The 21,417-nt window shown below is 41.8% G+C and overlaps 2 pseudogenes; one reads left to right on the forward strand and one right to left on the reverse strand.

The window, feature by feature from the left end:
• The first annotated feature begins 5,615 nt into the window (after positions 1 to 5,615).
• LOC105710340 (small ribosomal subunit protein uS2-like) lies at positions 5,616 to 6,553 on the forward strand (annotated as a pseudogene).
• Positions 6,554 to 15,003: 8,450 nt separating this feature from the next.
• Positions 15,004 to 17,133, reverse strand: LOC105710200 (peptidylprolyl isomerase domain and WD repeat-containing protein 1-like; annotated as a pseudogene).
• Between the last annotated feature and the right edge of the window lie 4,284 nt (positions 17,134 to 21,417).

Raw genomic sequence — 21,417 nt, forward strand, 5'->3', positions numbered from 1 at the left:
CCTCTATTGCCCTGTGATCCGCAAGTCTTTGGAAAGGCATAGATAAGACATCAGGACCTCCTGGAACCTGGGAAATGTATCTTTTGTGCTGCTATACCAGAATAGCACAGACTGCTGTTGATGAAGAAGAGAAGTTTATTCGACTCAAGATTCTGGAGGCTGGGAAGACCATGGCTGAGAGGTAAAGAAGGAGGGTTTTGCCTGATTCAGAGACTACAGAGAGGATCAAGTTCTGCAGGCCTGTCACCTGAGTCTCAGATGGAGTCCCAAACTGTCACTCAGACTAGAATGCAGTGGCACAATCTTGGCTTACTGCAACCTCCGCCTTTTGGTTTCAAGCAATTCTCCTGCCTCAGCCTCCCAAGTAGCTGGAATTACAGGTGCCCGCCAACACACCCAGCTAACTTTTTTGAATTTTTAGTAGAGATGGGGTTTCACCATGTTGGCCAGGCTGGTCTCAAACTCCTGACCTCGTGATTCACCTGCCTTGGCCTCCCAAAGTGCTGGGATTACAGGCATGAGCGACCGCACCCAGCCAATGTTGACATATCTTCATAGTGAAATCAAGTAGCAGTATTGAGTATTTTTTCTGATGGAAGACATAGAAGACAAATATTATTTGATATATTTTACATACTAGAAAAATGAAGATAACTCCTATCTCAAAGATTGTAAGTGTATTGAAAATTAATGTTTATTAGTTAGCCTTACTTTTTAATAATGAAGACAGCATAACTTTAAAATTACTGTGTTAGAAAAAATAATTCTTCATTAGTGCTTGTAACTGTATTTTAACTAGGGAGCATATAGGTAATTTTAGACTTCGTTAGGCCATGTACAAACTTCATTTGGTTTAATTAACAAGACTAAATGATTTTTTAATATTTTAACACTAGTGTGTGATGAATAAAATACTATACTGCCACCTAAAAAAAAAAGAAAAAATGAAATTTATATATTTTTACAAAAATTATATATTAAGAAATGAACTCAAAATTGATTAAGGACTTAGATATAAGAGCTAAAATCAAAATTCTTAGATGAAAACATAGAGGTAAATCTTCATGACCTTGGATATGCGTATTTTTTAAACTATAACACAAAAGCCAAGCAGTGAAATATTAATAAATCAGACTTCATCAATATTAAAAACTTCTGTGCATCCCAGGGAATTATTTTTATCTATCTATCTATCTATCTATCTTTTTTTTTTAGACAGAGTCTCACTGTGTTGCCCAGGCTGGAGTGCAGTAGCCTGATATCAGCTCACTGCAATCTCCACCTCCCAGGTTCAAGCCAGTCTCCTGCCTCAGCCTCCCAAGTACCTGGGACTACAGGCAGGAATTATTTTTTATTTATTATCAGTGTTTTTGAGACAGAGTTTCATTTTTGTTGCCCAGGCTGGAGTGCAATGGCTCGATCTTGGATCACCTACACCTCTGCCTCTGGGGTTCAAATGATTCTCCTGCCTCAGCCTCCTGAGTAGCTGGGGCTACAGGCATGCACCATCTGCCTGGCTTTTTTTTTTTTTTTTTTTTTTTTGTATTTTTAGTAGAGATGGGTTTCTCCATGTTAGTCAGACTGGTCTTGAACTCCCGACCTCAGGTAATCCACCCACCTCAGCCTCCCAAAGTGCTGGGATTACAGGTGTGAGCCATCAGGCCTGGCCGCATGCCAGGGAATTATTAAGAAAGTGAAATGACAACCTTCATAATGAAAGAATATATTTGCAAATAATGTATCTGATAAAGTTTAGTACCCAGAATATATAAAGAACTCTTACAACTCAATGACAAAAAGGCAAACAACTGGCCAGGCATGGTGGCTCACGCCTGTAATCTCAGCACTTTGGGAGGCCGAGGCCGGTGGATCACCTTAGGTTAGGAGTTCAAGACCAGACTGGCCAACATGGTGAAACTCTGTCTTTAAAAAAAAATAAAAATAAAAGACAAACAACTCAATTAAAAATGGATTAAAGGCCGGGCGCGGTGGCGCAAGCCTGTAATCCCAGCACTTTGGGAGGCCGAGGCGGGTGGATCACGAGGTCGAGAGATCGAGACCATCCTGGTCAACACTGTGAAACCCCGTCTCTACTAATACAAAAAAATTAGCTGGGCACGGTGGTGCGTGCCTGTAATCCCAGCTACTCAGGAGGCTGAGGCAGGAGAATTGCCTGAACCCAGGAGGCGGAGGTTGCGGTGAGCCGAGATCGCGCCATTGCACTCCAGCCTGGGTAACAAGAGCGAGACTCCGCCTCAAAAAAAAAAAAAAAAAATGGATTAAAAAGTTGAATAGACATGTCTCCAACACATGGCCAACTAGCACATGAAAAGATGTTCAATGTCATTAGTCATTAGGAAAATGTGTATTAAAACCACAATTGTCTGGGCATAGTAGCTCATACCTGTAATGCTAGCACTTTGGGAGGCTGAGGTGGGAGGATCACTTGAGCCCAGGAGTTTGAGACCAGCCTGGGCAACATGGTGAGACCCAGTCTCTACAAAAAATACAAAAATTAGCAGGGTATGGTGGCATGCACCTGTTATCCCAACTACTCAGGAGGCTGAGGTGAGAGAATCACCTGAGTCCGGTAGGTCAAAACAGTAGTGGGCTCTGATGGCACTACCGCACTCCAGCCTAAGGTACAGGGTGAGACCCTGTCTCATAAAGAAAAACAAAAAAAAAAAAAAAAGAATTAAAAAACCATAGTGAGGTGCTACTTCACATCCAAATTGCCAGTGGGAATATAAAATGGACCAGCTACTATGGTAAACCAGTGGTTCTTCAAAAAGATAAACATTAATTATCATTTGATCCAGTAATTCATTCCTGGGTTTATGCTCAAAATAATTGAAAACAGATGTTCAAATAAATGCTTATACATGAATTTTCTTTTCTTTTCTTTTCTTTTTTAAGACAGAGTTTTGCTCTTGTTGCCCAGCCTGGAGTGCAATGGCACAATCTTGGCTCACTGCAACCTCCTCCTCCTGGGTTCAAATGATTATCCTGCCTCAGCCTCCCTAGTAGCTGGGACTACAGGTATGCACCACCACACCTGGCTAATTTTTTGTATTTAGTAGAGACGGAGTTTCATCATGTTGGTCAGGCTGGTCTTGAACTCCTGACCTCAGGTGATCCACCCACCTCAGCCTCCCAAAGTGCTGGGATTACAGGCATGAGCCACCATGCCCATGCATGAATTTTCATACAGTACTATTCACAGTAGACAAAAGATGGAAACAACCCGAATATCCATTAATGGAGGGAAGGATAAACAAAACGTGGTCTATACATACAGTGGAATAGTATTGTTAAAAAAGAATGAGGTATTTATGTATGCTAGAACTTGAATGGACCTCAGAAATATGGTGCATGAAAGAAGCCAGACACAATAGATCATATACTGTATGGCCTCATTTATATGAAACATCTAGAATAAGTAAATCTATAGAGACAGGGAATGGATAGGTGGTTTCCTGGGGCTGTGAAAGTGAAGAATAGGTATTGACTGTTCTATGGGTACTGGATTTTCTTTTGGGATGATGAAACTGTTTTAGAACTTGATGAAGATGGTAATTGCACAAAATTGTGAATATACTAAATGTCACTGAATTGTACACTTTAAAATGTCTAATTTTATGTTGTGAATTTTTTTTTTTTTTTTGAGACGGAGTTTCGCTCTTGTTACCCAGGCTGGAGTGCAATGGCGCGATCTTGGCTCACTGCAACCTCCGTTTCCTGGGTTCAAGCAATTCTCCTGCCTCAGCCTCCTGAGTAGCTGGGACTACAGGCGTGTGCCACCATGCCCAGCTAATTTTTGTATTTTTAGTAGAGACGGGGTTTCACCATGTTGACCAGGATGGTCTTGATCTCTTGACCTCGTGATCCACCCACCTTGGCCTCCCAAAGTGCTGGGATTACAGGTGTGAGCCACCGCGCCCGGCCTTATGTTAAGTGAATTTCACCTTAATTTTTAAAAAAAGTATAAAGCACATCTCTGACATAAGAACTTTGGGATATGTGACAAGTAGAGAACTAGACAACATGTGTAAAATAAAAGGCTGAGCTTAGTAATGTCAGAGTTGTGAGAATATTATTTAATTGCCCTGATAGTGAATTTTGGGCATTCCTAACAATTTCTAAACCCAGGCTATTTTTATTTAGTTTGTTTGGGTTAATGACAGCTTTAAAAATCTATCTTTCCTTTTTGTCCTTTCAGTTTCTGAGTGCTTTACTACGTGCTGACGCAGTATATTAGGCCCTATGAATTAAACATGTATAAAATAGACACTTAATTCAAGATGCTTGTAATATTCTCATGGTATATAAGGTTTTTTTTTGTTTTTGTTTTTGTTTTTGAGATGGACTTGCTCTGTTCCCCAGGCTGGAGTGTAGGGACACAATCTCGGCTCACTGCAACCTCCATCTCCCAGTTTCAAGTGGTTCTCCTGCCTCAGCCTCCCGAGTAGCTGGGATTACAGGCACCCACCACCAAACCTGGCTAATTTTTGTATATTTAGTAGAGACAGGGTTTCACCATGTTGGCCAGGCTGGTCTCAAACTCCTGACCTCAAGTGAGCCTCCTGCCTCAGCCTCTGAAAGTGCTGGGATTACAGGTGTGAGCCACCACACCTGGCCAGTATATAAGGTTTTTTTTTTAAGTTAGTTTAGGCAGGGCGAGGTGGCTCAAGCCTGTAATCCTAGCACTTTAGGAGGCCGAGGCAGGAGGATTGCTTGAGCTTAGGAGTTTGAGACCGGCCTGGGCAACATATCGAGATCCCCATCTCTACAAAAAATTTAAAAATTAGCTAAGCACTGTGTTGTGTGCCTGTAGTCCCAGAAACTCAGGAGGCTGACATGGGAGAATCACCAGAGTCCAGGAGGTCGAGGTTGCAGTGAGCTGTGATTGCGCCACTGCATTCTAGCCTGGGCCACAGAATGAGACCCTGTCTTAAAAAAAATAAAGTGAGTTTAAAGAAACAGTCTTTGTCTGATGCCTGAAAGGACTTAAGCAGTGTTTCTTGTTTGGGTTTCTTAAGCTAGGATAAAAGGATTGATGCCAGAGGATTGTTCTCTGTCCTGTCTTTCATTACTGCAGATGGGTTCTAGTTCGCATTGTTTTTCTCTTCATTACTGGGATCAGGAACTTAGCTGCCTAATTACCATTCAAGATTACAACAATGTCTACAGAAAGTGGGCTGTGAGTAGTTTTCTTTATTTACCTTAAAAATATGTGTTTTAGGCTAGGCACAGTGGCTCATGCCTGTAGTCCCAGAACTTTGGGAGGCTGAGGCGGGTGGATCACTTGAGGCCAGGAGTTCAAAACAAGCCTGGTCAATATGGTCAAACCCTGTCTCTACTAAAAATACAAAAATTAGCTGGGCATGATAGTTCTTGCCTGTAATCCCAGATACTCAGGATGCTGAGGCGGGAGAATTGCCTGAACCGGGGAGCTGGAGTTGCAGTGAGTTGAGATTGCGCTACTGCACTCCAGCCTGGGGAACAAGAGTGAAACTCTGTTTAAAAAAAAAAAAATGCCTTTCCATGCTACCCACAGAGGTATCCATATGGTGTTGTTCTGGATTCTTGTCATAACTTAAAGGGAAATTTTCACAATGTCTGGAGCCCTTGATGTCCTGCAAATGAAAAAGGATGTCCTCTTTTTATTTTCATCTTTTCTTCTTCTTCTTCTTTTTTTAATCGGAACTCTTCAGCCAAAGAAGGATATCCTTAAGTTCCTTGCAGCAGAAACCCACTTAGGTGGCAGCAATCTTGACTTCCAGATGGAACAGTACATCGATAAAAGGAAAAGTGACGGCATCTACGTCATAAATCTGAAGACGACCTGGGAGAAGCTTCTGCTGGCAGCTCGTGCCATTGTTGCCATTGAAAACTGTGCTGATCTCAGTGTCATATCCTCCAGGAATACTGGCCAGAGGGCCATGCTGAAGTTTGCTGCTGCTACTGGAGCCACTCCAATTGCTGCCCCTTCACTCCTGGAACCTTCACTAACCAGTTCCAGGCAGCCTTCCGAGAGTCATGGCTTCTTGTGGTTACTGACCCCAGGGCTGACCACCAGCCTCTCATGGAGGCATCTTATGTTAACCTATCTACCATCGCTCTGTGTAACACAGATTCTCCTCTGCACTATATGGACATTGCCATCCCATGCAACAACAAGGGAGCTCACTCAGTGGGTTTGATGTGGTGGATGCTGGCTCGGGAAGTTCTGAGCATGCGTGGCACCATCTCCCGTGAACACCCTTGGAAGGTCATTCCTGATCTCTGCTTCTACAGAAAAAAAAGAGCAGGCTGCTGCTGACAAGGCTGTGACCAAGGAGGAATTTCAGGGGGAATGAACTGCTTCAGCTCCTGAGTTCACTGTTACTCAGCCTGAGGTTGCAGACTGGTCTGAAGGCATGCGGGTGCCCTCTGTGTCTATCCAGCAGTTCCCTACTGAAGACTGGAGCGTCAGCCTGCCGCGGAAGACTGGTCTGCAGCTCCCACTGCTCAGGCCACTGAATGGGTAGGAGCAACCACTGAATGGTCTTAAGCTGTTCTTGCATGGGCTCTTAAACAACATGGAAATAAGGTTGATGGAAAATAAATATTTGTTTCTTAAAAAAAATGTGTTTTAGATTTAAAAAGGACCAGCCTGGTATGTTTTAATCTATAGGAATCTCTAGGTTCTGTATCCATCTTTTATCCACCTTTGCCAAAAGAAGGTACATAATTTATGACCCTGTTCAAAGACTGTTAATATTTTCAAGGCAGTGACAGCAGAGCGTTAAACATAGTACAGGCCTTCTAAGCATGGAGCCCTGTACCACTGCTCTGTCATCCACCCATGAAGCCAGCCTTGCTTTTCACAATTTATTAAAGAAGCCGGACAATTTGTCTACAGTATTTCACTGAGTTTTTTATTTGTTTGTTTGTTTGTTTGAGACAGGGTCTCACTTTGTTGCCCAGGCTGGAGTCGCCCAGGTGAGATCTCAGCTTACTGCAACCTCTGCCTCCTAGGTTCAGGTGATTCTCCTGCCTCAGCCTCTTGAGTAGCTGGGATTACAGACATTCACCACCACCCCTGGCTATTTTTTTTTTTTTTTTTTTTTTTTTTTGTATTTTTAGTAGAGACAGGGTTTCACTATGTTGACAATGGCTGGTCTTGAACTCCTGGCCTCATGTGACCTCCTGGCCTTGGCCTCCCAAAGTGATAGGATTATAGACATGAGCCACCTTGCCTGGCCAAAATTTCACTGTTTTAATTTTGCTGACTGCATTCCCCTAATGTAGGTTGAAATTTTCCTCTGTCCTCTGAATTTCCTGCAAATTGGTAATTGCATCTAAAGGTTTAATCATAATAAGACTGCTTATTAATCATAATAAGTAGTCTTGAGGGGAAGACTACTTAAGGAGTGGTGGCCTGTTTTTTATTAGGTGGCATATAACATCAAATTCTCTTTTGTTGTTTTTCCATTATTATTAGCCGTTGATACCCAATGCTTAGATTCTTTTTCATTAGAGGTTCCAAAATGGTAATATTCAAATTATATCATTGCCGGGCACGATGGCTCAGGTATGTAATCCCAGCACTTTGGGAGGCTGAAGTGGGTGGATCACCTAAGGTCAGGATCATCTAGCCTGGCCAACATGGTGAAATCCCATCTCTACTAACTACTAAAAATACAAAAATTAGCTGGGTGTGGTGGCGGGCACTTGTAATCCCAGCTACTTGGGGGGCTGAGGCATGAGAGTCGCTCGAACCTGGAAGGTAGAGGTTGCAGTGAGCCGAGATCGCACCACTGCACTCCAGCCTGGGTGACAGAGCAAGACTCCGTCTTGTGGGAAAAAAAAAATTATATCCTTGTTTTCTTCATATATTTGTTGGAATACTTATTTAATAAAAAACTTCTTAATTTTTGATCTGGGTACTCAGTGGTAGAGTTATTGGGAAAGGCAAGATAAATACACATGTTTTTCCCTTTATTTAAGTTATTGAAATGAAGAGATTATTTTCTTGTTTTCACCAAGGATGAACAATTCTTTTTGCAAGAAACATTATTTATGAGCTCATGGTTTTAAACATATCTGATTTGTTTTAGTCTAATGCAATTATTTTCTTTATTTCTTGCTCAAACTGCCTCATCTTTATTTAGTGGGACCCTCTTCAATGGACTTCAAGTAATTTTTTTTTGTATAGAGTCTCACTCTGTTACCCTGGCTGGAGTGCAGTGGTGTGACCTCAGCTCACTGCAACCTCCGCCTCCTGGGTTCAAGTGAATCTACTGCCTCAGCCTCCTGAGATGCTATGGTGTGCCACCATACTCGGCTAATTTTTGTCATTTATGTGGAGACAGAATTTTGACATGTTTCCCAGCTTGGTCCTGAATACCTAGGCTCTAGTGATCCTCCTGTCTTGACCTCCAAAAGTGCTGAGATTACAGGCATACACCATTGTGCCTGGCTATAGTTTTTTTTGTTTTGTTTTGCTTGTTTGTTTTAGATGGTGTCTTGCTCTGTTGCCCAGGCTAGAGTGCAGTGGTGTGATCACTACTCACTGCAGTCTCAACCTCCTGGGCTCACGCAATCTTCCCACGTCAGCCTCTCAAGAAGCTAGGACAACAGGTATGCACCACCATATCGGGCTAACTTTTAAAATTTTTGATAAAGACGGTCTCGCCACGTTGCCCGGGCTGGTCTCAAACTCCTAGGCTCAAGTGATCCTCCTGCCTTGGCATCCCAAAGTGCTGGCATTACAGGCATGAGCCACCTTGCTCAGCTGTTCATTTATTTTCTATAGGTAACTTAACTGGTTTTTTAATTTCCTTTTTCCTTTTAAAAAATAATAACTTTGTATGAGATTTAATGTGGATCATCTGTTTATTTGTTTATTTATTTATTTATTTATTTTGGGGATGAAGTTTGCCTCTTGTTGCCCAGGCTGGAGTGCAATGGTGCGATTTTGGCTCACTGTAACATCTACCTCCTGATTTCAAGAGATTCTCCTGCCTATTCTTTAGCCTCCTGAGTCACTGGGATTACAGGCACATGCCACCACATCTGGCTAATTTTGTATTTTTAGTAAAGATTGAGTTTCACCATGTCGATCAGGCTGATCCTGAACTCCTGACCTCGAGATCCACCTGTCACGGCCCCCCAAAGTGCTGGGATTACAGGCATGAGCCACTGAGCCAAGCCTGTTATTTATTTTGACTTTAAATTAGCTTCCCAAACTTTAAGAAGTAAGGTGTAATTTAATATTGCCTTTCTAATTTCGCAGCTCTATAGTGCCACCTTCTGTTGTTTTTATGAGAAGTTTAATTGTAGGGCATCCTACTTTCTGAGATGTGACCGCATCTTTTTTGGCCCCTCTGTTTTACTGGAGCCCTCATCTTTCCTTCGTGCCTTTTGTTCAAGAACTGCTTAAATCCTCAACACTCCTGGGAAGAGATTTAGCTGGTTAGTTTTGAGGGCTTATGGGGAGATCTCTCCCAGCCTATTCATTTCTTACTGAGGATGCCTTGTGCCAAAACCCTTGGGGTTTCCAATATTATTTTCTTTCTCTCTTTTTTTAAGATGAAGTCTCACTCTTGTTGCCCAGGCTGGAGTGCAATGGCATGATCTCAGCTCACTGCAACCACCGCCTCCCAGGTTCAAGTGATTCTCCTGCCTCAGCCTCCCGAGTAGCTGGAATTACAAGGAACTGCCACCATGCCTGGCTAATTTTTGTATTTTTTGTAGAGATGTGGTTTCACCATGTTGGCCAGGCTGGTCTTGAACTCCTGACCTCAGGCAATCTACCCGCCTCTGCCTCCCAAAGTGCTGGGATTACAGGAGTGAGCCACTGTGCCCAGAGATATTATTTTCAAACTGGCCATCTGAGTATCCCAATGAGTGCCTATTGGTTGTTTTGGAAGGTTTTTTTTGTTTTTGTTTTTTTGAGAAAGTTTTGTTCCTGTCACCCAGGCTGGAGTGCAATGGTGCAATCTTGGCTCACTACAACCTTTGCTTCCTGGGTTCAAGCAATTCTCCTGCCTCAGCCTCCCAAGTAGCTGGGTTACAGGTGCCTGCCACTACACCTGGCTAAGTTTTGTGTTTTTAGTAGAGACGGAGTTTTACCATGTTGGCCATGATTGTCTTGAACTCCTGACTTCAGGCGATCCACCTGCCTCGGCCTCCCAAAGTGTTGGGCTTACAGGCATGAGACACTGAGCCCAGCCTGTTCAGGAATTTTTACGTGTCTGGTGCCCCGTTTCTTCCCTTTGCTTCCTCCCACACAGATGCTGATATCATTTATCTCTTGTGCCTTTTGGTGCTTCGGTGCTACCTGCCGGTGTTTTGGGGTTCCATGGAATTGCTGTACCACCTAGTTTGGTTGTAGATATCATTCATGGATTTTTGGTTTTTTCCATCCTAACTGTTCTGTGTCAGTTTTGTTTTTTAACTGAAAAATAACATTTTTGAACTAATAAAGATTTTTTTTTTTGTAGTTAGCTCTTGAGCAGTCATTGTCATTAAGTTTCTGGCATAAAATACACTTATCATCTTCTTTTGGGATGCTGCATCTTTTGGGATGCAGGGTATTAGTATTTTCAATCTTGGTAAGATTGTTTTGACCTAATTAGATTAGAAATATACACAGGACTACACCTCAAACTGTCAAAACTGATAAAAGGGCATGCTAGATTTGAATATCTCTTTCCTTTGATTTAGATATCCCCATTTTTGAGACTCCATCTTACAGGAATAGAAAGATTTGTATCAAGAAACATGTATCCAAAGAGTGTTTTTGTTTTGTTTTGTTTTTTTGTTTTTGAGACAGGGTCTTGCTCACCTAGGCTGGAGTGCAGTGGTATGATCTCAACTCACTTCAGTCTCCACCTCCCAGGCTCAAGTGATCTTCACACCTCAACCTCTTGAGTAGCTGGGACTACTTGAGAACAAATTAGCCTGGCTATTTTGTTTGTTTGTTTTTTGTAGAGACAGGGTCTCACTATGTTGCCCAGGCTGGTCTTGAACTCCTGGGCTCAAGCAATCCTCCTGCCTCGGCCTCCTAAAGCGCTAGGATTACCGGCGTGAGCCACGGTGCCCAGCCTAAAATATTAAAGCAACATTATTTGTAGTGCTTTTGTAAAAAAAAAAAAGTTGGAAAAAATACCCTGTCTGTTCATAATTGAGGAATGATTAGATTATCTGTAGAATGTATATCTCTGGGTTGATTATGTAGTTATTAAAATGAATTAGAGGCTGGGTGCAGTGGCTCACACCTATAATCCCAGCACTTTGGGAGGCCGAGGTGGGTGGATCACTTGAGGTCAGGAGTATCAGACCAGCCTGGCCAACATGGAGAAACCACATCTCTACTAAAAATACAAAAAAAAATCTGGGCATGTGGTGTGTGCCTATAACCCCAGCTACTCGGGAGGCTGAGGTAAGAGGTTCACTTCAACCCAGGAGGCAGAGGTTGCAGTGAGCCAAGATTGCACCACTGCACTCCAGCCTGGGTGACAGAGCAGGAGTCTGTCTCAAAAATAAAAATAAAATGAATTAGAGCTATATTAATTATCCTGGAGGAATATTCATAATCTTTTTTGTTTAGGAAATTAAAAAAAAACTTAGAAGTAAGGCAACAAGGATTATTATAAGATCTTAATATTCTGCTACAGCATTTTCGAACAAATTAGGCTAAAGGTCTTCTGGTTTTTTTGGGACTATAACTTGGTTTACTGTTTGTAAGTGGTTAGAGCCTAGGCATTTTACAACTTTGTAAAGTTGGAGATCGAATTGTAGAAAACATGTAAGATGTACATTTATGTATTGTATCTCCCCCCAATATACTTATGTTGAAGCCCTAACACCCAATCTGACTGTATATTTGGATAGGGCTTACATAAGGAGGTAATCAAGGTTAAATGAAGTCGTAAGGGTGGGTCTTCACTCTAATAGGACTAGACTACGACTGCTGTCCTAAGAATAGGAAGTGATATGAGAGAACTTTCCCTTTCTTTGCATGCACGTGGAGAAGGCCCACGTGAAGACACACTGAGAGTGTGACCATCTGTAAGCCATGAAGAGTGGCCTCACCAGACACGAACCTTGATGGCACCTTGATCTTAAACTTTCCAGCTTCCAGAGCTATGAGAAAACAAATTTCTGTTGTTAAAGCCACCTAGTCTGTGGTATTAGCCAGAGCTGACTAATATAGAGTGTGATAGTTTATTTTTTTCTGTTTAGGAAAGGATATAACACCAACCATGTGTAGTGCACATGCCTGTAATCCCAGCAGTTTGGGAGACCAAGGGAGGAGGATCACTTGAGCCCAGGAGTTTGAGATTAGCCTAGGCAACAAAACAAGATCATCTTTACAAAAAATAAAAAATTTAGCTAGGCATGGTGGCATGTGCCTGTACTCCTCACTACTGGAGAGGCTGAAGTGGAGGATCACTTGAGCTCAGGAGTTTGAGACTGCAGTGAGCTGTGATTGCACCACTGTACTCCAGTCTGGGCAACAGTGCAAGATTCTCTCTCTATAAATAAATAAATAAATAAATAAAATAATATAACCCTTAAGCTTATGATTTTTGCTTTTTTTTTGAGATGGAGTCTCACTCTGTCGTCCAGGCTGGAGTACAGTAGCGCAATCTCAGCTCGCTGCAACCTCTGCCTCCCAGGTTCAAGCGATTCTCCTGCCTCAGCCTCTTAAGTAGCTGGGATTACAGGTGCACGCCACCATGCCCGGCTAATTTTTTTGTATTTTTATTAGAGACGGGATTTTACCGTGTTGGTCAGGCTATTTCAAACTCCTGACCTCATGATCCGCCTGCCTCAGCCTCCCAAAGTGCTGGGATTATAGGTGTGAGCCACTGCGCCCGGCCAATGTTATAATTTTATTTCCCTGTAGGACAGTGATTGAATTTATATTTAAAATAGCAGGCTTATTACTGTGTTTCTTTTATCACTTTATATAAATCCAGGTTTCTCATATCCTACTGAACCACTGTTGTCATTCTGCTGGTTTCCTCATTAAGGCAGGGTCTCGCTCTATCACTCAGGCTGGAGTGCAGTGGCATGATCATGGCTCACTGCAGCCTTTACCTCCTAGGCTCAAGCAATTCTCCCACCTTAGCCTCCTGAGTAGCTGAGACCACAGGCGTGCGCCACCACACACAGCTAATTTTTAAATTTTTTGTAGAAACGGAGTCTCCCTATGTTTCCCAGGCTGGTCTCAAACTCCTGGGCACAAGTGATCCTCCCACCTTGGTCTCCCAAAGTGCTGGGATTACAGGTGTGAGCCACTACTCTCAGCCTTCATTAAATATTTAAATAAAATTTTGACATGTGTTCTGGACTATTTGTGTTCTGGACTATTTTTGCCAATTTGAGAAATAGAGGGACTTTTGCCCTTTAAGGAATCAGAGTAAAATATATTTAACATAAAAATTTTTATTTTAACAATTTTTAAGTATACAGTTCAGTGGCATTAATTACATCTGCATTATTATGTAGAAACAACCACTATACAACTATAAATATTTCTATTATCCCAAACAAAAACTTAATTCTCATTTAAAAATAACTCCCGGCTGAGGCACGAGAATCGTTTGAATCTGGGGGGCAGAGATTGCAATGAGCCAAGATCGCGCCATTGCACTCCACCCTGGAGGATAAAGCCAGACTCAGTCTTAAAAACAAAAACAAACAAAAAACTCCCTATTTTCTTCTTCCCCCAGCTCTTGGTAACTTCTAATTTCTGCCTCTGAATTTGCCTGTTCTTGATAGCTCATATCAGTAGACTAATTTAAAGAAACATTAAAAAAAAAAGTGTAATTTGAAGACATATGAAAATATAAAGTTATCTGGTAGAGTTAAATATATGGACAAACATAAAAACATGTATTACTGTAATTTGGGTTCATAACTTTAAATTCTTTTATAGCATTTCAAAGACAAAAGTAGGCCGGGTGTGATGGCTCATGCCTGTAATCCTAGCACTTTGGGAGGCCAAGGCAGATGGATCACTTGAGGTCAGGAGTTCGTAAACAGCTTGGCCAGCATGGTGAAACCCCATCTCTACTAAAAATACAAAAACATTAGCCAGGCATGATGGTGGGTGCCTGTAATCCCAGCTGCTTGGGAGGTTGAGGAAGGAGAATTGCTTTGACCTGGGAGGTGGAGGTTGCAGTGAGTCAAGATTGTACCACTGCAGTCCAGCCTGGGTGACAGTGAGACTCCATCTCAAAAAATAAAAATAATAAATAAATAAACACAAAAGTATAAACATACTTATAAATCTATGCTAATAGATACACAATAAAAATATATCTTTTTAAAAGAGATGAGGTCTTGCTATGCTGCCCACACTGGACTCAAACTTCTGGGCTCAAGCTCTCCTCCTTCCTCAGCCTCCCAAGCAGCTGAACCTACAGGCAGACACCACCACATTTGGCTGTAAGATGTAATTTTTGAATTCAATAATATAATGTAGGGAGTGGTGGTGCTAGAGTGGAGTAGAGTTTCTTTCTTTTCTCTCTCTTTTTTTTTTTTTTTTTGAGACGGAGTTTCGCAATCTTGTTACCCAGGCTGGAGTGCAATGGCGCGATCTCGGCTCACCGCAACCTCTGCCTCCTGGGTTCAGGCAATTCTCCTGCCTCAGCCTCCTGAGTAGCTGGGATTACAGGCACGCGCCACCATGCCCAGCTAATTTTTTTTGTATTAGTAGAGACGGGGTTTCACCGTGTTGACCAGGATGGTCTCGATCTCTTGACCTCGTGATCCACCCGTCTCGGCCTCCCAAAGTGCTGGGATTACAGGCTTGAGCCACCGCGCCCGGCTCTTTTCTCTTTTTAAACATTTTTAAAAAATAACCTTTAATGGAAAATACAAAAATATAATATTGTATCTTTGAAACATGATCTGTATATTCAGCAAGTACTAACCTTCCTAACATAATCTCCTGTTTAATATTGCATTTTTATTCGCAAGTCCATTAAAACAAATTTTATTTTACTTGACAGTAATATTTATGATGCTGACATCCTCATAGGGCTTATCTGTTTTGGGATTGACTTTGCCATTGGAGATCCTCTGCACAATTTCCATTCCTTTAGTCACTCGTCCAAATACTGTGTGCTTATTAGCAAGCCAAGGTGTTGGTACTACTGTTAAGAAAAACTGGGATCCGTTAGTATTTGATCCTGCGTTAGCCATGCTGAGTGTGTATGGTCTGTCTTGTTGTAATGTTGAATGAAATTCATCTTCAAATTCTCCTCTCCATATGCTTTCTCCTCCATACCAGTACCTGTTGGTCTCCTGTCTGAATCATGAAGCCCTTAATTATACAGCAAAATGCATTCCCATTATAATAACCATTTCTGCTGTGAACACAGAAGTTTTCCACTGTCTTCGCAGGAAAAAGTTTGATGTGAATGCCTCCCATGACTGTGTGGATAATGGCACTATCTGAAACTCGTTTAGGTCCTTCAGCTTGAGTAGCTGCCATGACTCCTTTAGAGGTTTCTCATTAAAAACATCTCCAGCAGAATCTGCACTTTTCGTATCTTCTGGTTCTCCTTTGGTAGACATATAAAATCTATTCTTTTTGAATGACGCACAGACTATTGTTGGGTCAGCTTGAATATTCTGAAGAACAGGTTTTCAGAAGCTTTCATCTCTGTAGGAGTTGCAGCACGATGCTTTTTGGTTATTCCCTGGAACAAAGCCAATTACATCTCTCTAATTTTTTTTTAGTAATATATATATATTTTTAAGATTTATTTATTTTACTTTAGATGCATACTATATCTGGCATTTCTCCCCATGTTATCCTTCCCCACCCTCCCCACCCCCCACTGTCTCTCCCCTACCTACCCCTACTGTCCTCAGTGTGTGATGCTCCTCTCCCTGAGTCCACGTGTTCTCATTGTACAACACCCACCTATGAGTGAGAACATGCAGTGTTTGGCTTTCTATTCTCTCTAATATTTTCTTGTTTGCCTAAAATACATTTATAGCTTTAATGCCCAGCATTGTTCCATACAGCACAAAGTGTCCAGTATCATCAAAAACTATACTAATTAATCTTACAGCATCAACCTTCTCTAACTCATGCTCCACAACCATTCATTGACCAAATTCCATGTCTGGTAACTGTTGTCTCATCTGTTGCAGTTCGGTAAACATGTTTAGCGATTCATCAAAGACTCTCATGAGTTTTCCAAATAAAAACCTGAAAATTCCAACTTTTCTATCAGAACCAATAGTAGCTGATTTTCTTCCCATCCGGTGAAAAACATCTGTTGGTTGGATAAGCCTTACACTTGGCAAATTCAAATAAACCACTGTCAGTTTTATATTCCCAGTTCACAGTTTTGGGGAATTTATATTTAAAAGGAGGCCCAGTCCAGTATTCAATCATCCCAGATTTGTCAGAAGACACTACTGCTTTGTAAACTGGGTTTAGCCGTATCTGAGTAAGAGGTGATGTATGGAGTTTGTAAAAATATGAAGTGGCTGGTTATCTCCTCTGCCATCATAAACGAACATTTTTCCTGTACTCTTTTCAGAAGGAGCAACTGAAAAAATTGCATCCCCTGGGTAATAGATCCATTCACACTGTCCAGGAAAATAGCCAAGTTTCAGCATGTTGATCATGTCAAAGTTCACTACCTCAAACTCCTTCATTGCTTTATCATCACCCGAGGAACAGAACAATGCTCCCTCAGAGCTAACTGCAACACTCTCAATAACTCCAGGTGACTACGAAAATGTTTAACAAATTCAATTCCCTCTTCTATTTTTTTCCAGAACTTGACATGTCCATCACGACCGGCGGTAACAATAAAATCTGTTTTGGTGCATACCACTTGGGTGATAACATGTCTATGCATGTAACTGCGCTCATACATGGATGCACTAGGGAGATTATCAAGACAGACTCTTTCAAACGCTGATTTTCCTCTTCGTGGCCGGTATTGCCTCCACAGGTAAAGGCCTAACCCAGCGCTCTTCGTTCTCTTGGGACACCGCCACTGCCACTGCCAGCTCTCTTTTGCTGAGTTCTGTTTTTTCCGGTTCCTCCGGGTCCCGGCGCCTTCTCCGTCTCCGTTGCAAATCGCTACCACTTTCCACCACCATGTTGTTTGCATCGTCCTCTTTTTTTTTTTTTGAGACGGAGTTTAGCTCTTGTTACCCAGGCTGGAGTGCAATGGCGCGATCTCAGCTCACCGCAACCTCCGCCTCCTGGGTTCAGGCAATTCTCCCGTCTCAGCCTCCTGAGTAGCTGGGATTACAGGCACGCGCCACCATGCCCAGCTAATTTTTTGCATTTTTAGTAGAAACGGGGTTTCACCATGTTGACCAGGATGGTCTCGATCTCTTGACCTCGTGATCCACCCACCTCGGCCTCCCAAAGTGCTGGGATTACAGGCGTGAGCCACCGCACCTGGCCGTCCTCTTTTTTTAAGATGGAGTCTCGCTCTGTCACCCAGGTGGCGCGATCTCAGCTCACTGCAACCTCCGCCTTCCAGGTTTAAGTGATTCTCCTGCCTCAGCCTCCCCAGTAGCTGGGACTACAGGCGCCCACCACCATGCCCAGCTAATTTTTGTATTTTTAGTAGAGACAGGATTTCATCATGTTGGTCAGGCTGGTCTTGAACTCATGACCTCATGATTCACTCGCCTCTGCCTCCCCAAGTGCTGGGATTACAGGCGTGAACCACCATGTCCGGCCAGAGTAGAGTTTCTATATGTGAGTAAAGTTGAATTGTTTCAGATTAAAACAGATTATTGTAAATCAAAACCACAGATTGTTGTAAATCAAAACCACAATAAAGTATCACCTCCTGCTCATTAGGATGCAATACACACACACACACACACACACACACACACACACACGCACACACAGAAATGCTCCTCAACATACCATGGGGTTACTTCTTGATAAACCCATCATAAGATAAAAATGTTGTAGGCTGAAAATACATTTACTACACCAATACACTTAATGTACTTAACATCATAACTTCATCTAGCCTACTTTAAATGTGCTCAGGATGTTTATATTAGCCTGAAGTTGGGCAAAGTCATCTACTGCAAGGCCTATTTTATAAGAAAGTACTAAATACCTTTTTTTTTTTTTTTTTTGAGATGGAGTTTCCCTCTTGTTGCCAAGGCTGGAGTGCAATGGTGTGATCTCAGCTCACTGTAACCTCTGTCTCCTGGGTTCAAATGATTCTCCTGCTTCAGCCTCCAGAGTAGCTGGGATTACAGGCATGCGCCACCACGCCCAGCTAATTTTGTATTTTTGTTAGACACAGGATTTCACCATGTTGGTCAGGCTGGTCTTGAACTCCTGACCTCAATGGATCCACCTTCCTCGGCCTCCCAAAGTGTTGGAATTACAGGTGTGAGCCACTGCACCCGACCAAAGTATAGGATATCTAATATAATGTATTGATTACTGTACTGAAAGTAAAAGACAGAATGGTTGTATGTGTTCAAAATATGGTTTCCATTGAATGTGTGTTGCCTTTGCAGCATGATAAAGTTGACAAATTATAGTATAATTTTTAATTGTATTAAAAATTTTAGGACGGACTTGGCAGCTCACGCCTGTAATCCTAACACTTTGGGAGACTGCGGTGGGTGGATCACTTGAGGTCAGGAGCTTGAGACCAGCCTGGTCAACATGGTAAAACTCCCTCTCACCAGGCACGGTGGTTCACACCTGTAATCCCAGCACTTTGGGAGGCCAAGGCGGGTTCATCATCTATTGGGAGCTCGAGACCAGCCTGACCAATGTGGAGAAACCCCCTCTCTAAAAATACAAAATTAGCCTGGCGTGGTGGCACATGCTTGTAATTCCAGCTACTTGGGAGGCTGAGGCAGGATAACTGCTTGAACCCAGGAGGCAGAGGTTGCTGTGAGCTGAGATTGAGCCATTGCACTCCAGCCTGGGCAACAAGAGTGAATCTCCCTCTCAAACAAACAAACAAACAAACAAAAAACCCCATCTCTACTAAAAAATACAAAAATTACCAGGCGTAGTAGTGGGCGCCTATAATCCCAGCTACTTGGGAGGCTGAGGCAGGAGAATGGGTTGAACCCGGGAGCAGAGGTTGCAGTGAGCTAAGATCGCACCATTTCACTCCAGCCTGGGAGAAAGAGTAAAACTCCATTTCAAAATAATAGCAATAATAATAAAATTTAACATATTCTAAAAACAGGGGACCGTCTATATATATAAAACAGAAAATATCAAATGTTGATGTGGATGTGGAGAAATTGGAGTTCTTGGGCCTTGATGGTAGGAAAGTAAAATGATGCAGCAGCTATGGAAAACAGTATGCTAGTTTCTCAAAAACTTACAAATAAAATTACCATATCATCCAGTAATTCCAGTTCTGGATATATTCCCTGTCTTAATCTGTTTTCTGTTGCTTATAACGGAATATCTTAAACTGGGTAATTTGTAAAGGAAAGGAATTTATGGTGATTTACAAACAAAAGGAATTTATTTCTCATAATTATGGAGGTTGAGAAGTCCCAGGTAGAGGCAGGGGCATCTGATGAGGGCCCTCCTGCTGTGGGGACTCTCTGAAGTGTCCCAGGGTGGTGCCGGGGATCACATGGTGAGGGGACTAGCTCTGGTCTCTTTCTCTTCTTATAAAGCTACCAGTTCCTGTCCCTTGATAACCCATTAATCCATCAACCCCTTAATCCAGTAATCCATAAATAGATGAATCCATTCATGAGGGCAGAGCCTACATCATCCAATTACCTCTTGTATTGAGAGGACCCACCTCTCAATACTACCACATTAGTGAGTACATTTCAACTTACATTTTGGATGGTACGTTCAAACCTCAGCATACTCCAAAGAATTAAAAGCAAGGACACAAAAATATTTTTACAGTCATGTTTATTACACATTATTATTCAATAGCTAAAATATGGGAACAACCCAAGTGTAAATTGATTAATAAACTAAATATTGTAAATTAATGGACAATAAAAATTTTTATTCAGCCTTAAAAGGAAGAACATTCTGACCGATGCTACAACATGAATGAACCTTGAAGATGTTATATTAAGTGAAATAAGCCAGTCACAAAAGGAAAAATACTCTTATGATTCCATTTTTTTTTTTTGAGATGGAGTCTTGTTCTGTTGCCCAGGCTGGAGTGCAGTGGCTCGATCTCGGCTCACTGCAACCTCTGTCTCCTGGCTCAGCCTTCTGAGTAGCTGGGACCACAGTCGCACACCACCACGCCCAGCTAATTTTTGTATTTTTAGCAGAGACAGGGTTTCACCATGTTGACCAAGCTGGTCTGGATCTCATGACCTCAGGTGATCCACCTGCTTTGGCCTCTCAAAGTGCTGGGACTATAGGCATGAGCCACCACCATCCAGCTGATTCCATTCTTATAAGAAATACTTAGAGTAGTCATATTCATAGAGACAGAAAGTAGAATGATGGTTGCTAGGGGTTGAGGGTAGGAGTAAATATGGAAAAATCAACTAAACACAAAAGTAGGAATGGGAAGAAATTAGAGCCAAAACAAAAAGTTATAAAACACACAGAAAACAACAAAAGGCAATAATATGTCCTTATTTATTAGTAATTGCTTTAAATATAAATAAAGTCCATAGTCTTTAATTTACACCCCACTTCTAAAAAGAGAGAGATTGGCAGAATGTACAAAAAATAAAGAGGATCCAAATACATGCTGATTACAGGAGACTCACTTTTGATATAAGAACATGTAGAGGATAAAAGCGAAAGGAGGTCCCAGGTGCCTGCTGGGTCCCTGAGCCGGCCAGGAGCAGGCAGAGACAGGCAGCCAAGTGGGCAGGCGCTGTGGCTTACAGTCAGGGCAGAGGCCCAGGTTGCACAATATTAAAAAAAAAAAAAGGAAAAAAAGTGGAAGGATGAAAAAAGATATTTCATGCAAATAAGAATAAAAAGAGAGCAAGGGTGGCTATACTAATAATGGACAAAATACAGTTTAAGTGAAAAACTTACAGGAGACATAAAAGAACCTTATATATAAATGTATAAAATGACCATATATTTATGATATATGTATATATTATATATGTAATTGATTACATAAAATCATCAATTTACCAACAAAATTATACCAATTATAAATATGTGTGCACAGAACATCAGAGCTTATAAATATATGAAGGAAATTTGACAGAATTGAAGTGAGAAAAAGCTCAACAGTAATTGCAGGAAACTTCAATACTCCCCTTTCAACAATGGATAGAACAATGAATGAAAATCATTAGGGAAACAGAAAACTGAAACAACAGTATAGAACAACCAGACCTAACAGATACTTACAGAACACTCTACTCAACAACAGCAGAATTTACGTTTTTCTCAGGCACACATGGGAAATTCTCCAA

This window comes from Aotus nancymaae, unplaced genomic scaffold (genome assembly GCF_030222135.1).
Source record: "Aotus nancymaae isolate 86718 unplaced genomic scaffold, 86718_ANA_hifiasm-v0.15.2.pri h1tg000009l, whole genome shotgun sequence".
Classification (NCBI taxonomy): Eukaryota; Metazoa; Chordata; class Mammalia; order Primates; family Aotidae; genus Aotus; species Aotus nancymaae.